The 3,019-nt window shown below is 44.1% G+C and overlaps 1 non-coding gene across 1 annotated transcript; it reads right to left on the minus strand.

The window, feature by feature from the left end:
* On the minus strand, window positions 1-71 carry trnag-gcc (transfer RNA glycine (anticodon GCC)). Its single transcript has one exon. It is a non-coding gene; the product is annotated as a tRNA-Gly (tRNA).
* Between the last annotated feature and the right edge of the window lie 2,948 nt (window positions 72-3,019).

Here is a 3,019-nt window from a genome sequence, read left to right on the forward strand (position 1 = left end):
TGCATTGGCCGGGAATCGAACCCGGGTCTCCCGCGTGGCAGGCGAGAATTCTACCCCTGAACCACCAATGCTGGTTTATACAGAAATTGCCTGTTTCTAAATGGAATCCTGTCTGAACGAACATGCCGTTTGCAGCTGCGATGAACGAGTGGTTCAAGCTGTGGTCTCAAAACTCCAATGGGGTTTTCCTGCCTTGGTTTGAATTCGGCTCGCAGTGCTGCGGCTTAAAGATCTCTTCAATGCTCAAATACATTAATTGGCATTAATTGACCGCAGTCACCTCTCTCCCAGCATCAGAGATACTTCAACGTGACCGGTGCTTTTAATCGGGCGTCCAATCTTCTCTTCCAAGATTTCAAGACCCGAGAAGGAATCTTTCCCAATCTGCAACTTCAATTCTGCTAGTTTGCAAAACCTGACATTTATACTCTTTATTTTCTTTGCATGCATCTCTCTATCTTTCCCTGTCTCTCTCTCTTTTCTCTCTGTGTGACCCCTGATGGACTTCTCAGACTACCTTGAACGGCGAAGGCTGATCTCACCTGCAACACCAGCAGAGAAGGGTAAAAAAGGGGACTGATACGGTTGGAAAAGTAAAGGTGCAACCCAGCTGCTGCAGCTAATGTCGACACACTGATGTCTCTTCGCTCTCACAGTGAAACAAAGCACCAATTTGATTCAAGTATACTTATGGTAGAGTGTATGTCAGCACGATGCCGAGACAGACGGCAATAATATCATAGAATCCGAGAAAGTTAGGCGAAAGAAGGAAGCCATTCTGCACATCGTGCCAGTGCAAGCCGAAAAATCTGCACCGAGCCTCATCCCACTTTTCAGCGTTTGGTCCCTAATCCTGTTGGTAACGGATCTTGACGTGCATATTGAAGTTTTTATTTTTCAATGTGATGAGGGTTTCTGCCTCTCCCACCCTTTCAGGCAGTGATTTCCAGACCCCCACCACCCGCTGGGTGGAAAAAAAATCTTCCGCTTCCCTCTAATCCTTCTACCAATTATCCTAGATCTATGTAACCTGATTATTGACCTCTCTGCTAAGGGAAATAGGTTCTTGCTTTCCACTCTATCTCGGCCCGTCATAATTATATACACCTCAATTAAATCTCCCAACAGCCTCCTCAGTTCCAAAGCAAACAACCCCAGCCTATCCAATCTAATCTCATAGCTAAAATTCTCATGTTCTGGCAACAGTGTCGTAAATTTCCTCTGTACCATCTCTAGTGCAATCACATCTTTCCTGTAATGTGGTGACCACAACTGTATGCAGTATTCTTGCTGTGGCCTAACTATAGTTTCATAAATTTCTACCATAACCTCTCTGCTCTTACATTCTATGCCTCGGCTAATAAAGGAAAGTATCTTGTATGCCTTTTTAACCATCTTAACTACCTGTCCTCTTACCTTCAGGGATCTGTGGACATGCACTCCAAGGTCCCTCTTTTCATCAACACCTCTCAGTATCCTCCAAAGCAATGTAGTTTCAAAGCAACCAACTCTGAAACGTCTTACTTGATAATACAAGTCGGACAGAAGAAACCAATTTCGTAAAGGGAAACGAATATTGGTGACAGGAAATAGTTAGTGTATAACTTGATATTACTGCATACCGGAATAGAAAACGAGATTGGATGGATAGAAGAGGTCTGAAAGGATGGCCGATCGGCTTTGTGAGACAGCGAAACTTTACACTGGTTGCATGAAGCAAGCAACAGCGTCTGGTTGATCCAGATGCATGATTCTCGCTTTGGGGCTTTTGTTGATTAATATCCAAGTAGTTCCGGGTTCAAATCCAGGATGAGCCTTGCTGTCCCACTATTTTGAGTGAAAAGACACCAATTGGCTTCTGACATCTTCTCAGTATTGCTGTTGGCAGGATTGAATTACATGCAGAGCATGTTTGAGCTCCAGAGGACAGAGTGCAGAAGTTCCCAAGACGCCACACATGTAAAGTATTTAAAATGTCTCAAGATGATGAAGAGATTGATGCTGAATGTGAATTTCCCCCAGGTCAGGCGGTCTCATTGATATTGGATGACGGGATAGAGAACGACATATCGAAGTTTGCCGATGGCCCCAAAATGGGCAGCGTTGTGAGCAGTGTCGATGAAAGCATAACATTCCAGAGAGACATTAATATAATAAATGAATGGCCAAAACCGTCCGAAATGGATTTCAATTTTGGCAAGTGTGAGGTCATCCACTTTGGACCTCACAAAGATCGGTTAGAATACCTTACAAAAGGTGAAAAATTCGAAACTGTGGAGTTCCAAAGGAACTTAGGTGTCCATGTACATAGATCATTAACATGTCATGGGCAGGTACAGGAAATGATCAAAAAGGCTATTGGAATGGTGGCCTACATATTTAGAGGACGAGAATACAGGGAATAGACATTATTCTGCAGCTGCACAAAGCTCTGGTTGGACCACACCTGGAGTACTGTGTTTAGTTCTGGGCACCGCTCCTTTGAAAGGATATACTGTCCTTGGAGGGAGTGCAGTGTCGATTTACTGGAATGATAACTGGACTCTAAGCGTTAAATTACGAGGAGAGATTACACAAACTATGGTTGTATTCCCTGCAATATAGTAGATTAAGGGCTGATGTGATCGAAATTATCAAGATATTAAGAGGAACTGATGAGTTAGTTATATAGAAACTATTTCCGCTCGTTGGGCTGTCTCGGACTTGGGGGCATAGCCGAAACATTGGAGTCAGACTTTCAGAAGTGAACTTGGGACAACTGTCCACAAGCAAAGGGAGGTAGAATTGTGGAAGTCTCTTCAACAAACCGCAGTTGACGCGAGCTCAATTGTTAATTTCAAACCCGTGATTGAGAGATTTTTGTTAACCAAAGGTATTCAGAGATATGGGGCTCAGGCGGGCACAGAGAGTTTGGTCACAACTCAGCCATGATCCCATGGAGTTGCGGAATCGGCTGGAAGGACCAAACACCAGACTCCTCTTCCGAAGTTCCTCCTTGGTGCAGAATGCAAAATGATCG

This window comes from Heptranchias perlo, chromosome 20 (genome assembly GCF_035084215.1).
Source record: "Heptranchias perlo isolate sHepPer1 chromosome 20, sHepPer1.hap1, whole genome shotgun sequence".
Lineage (NCBI taxonomy): Eukaryota > Metazoa > Chordata > Chondrichthyes > Hexanchiformes > Hexanchidae > Heptranchias > Heptranchias perlo.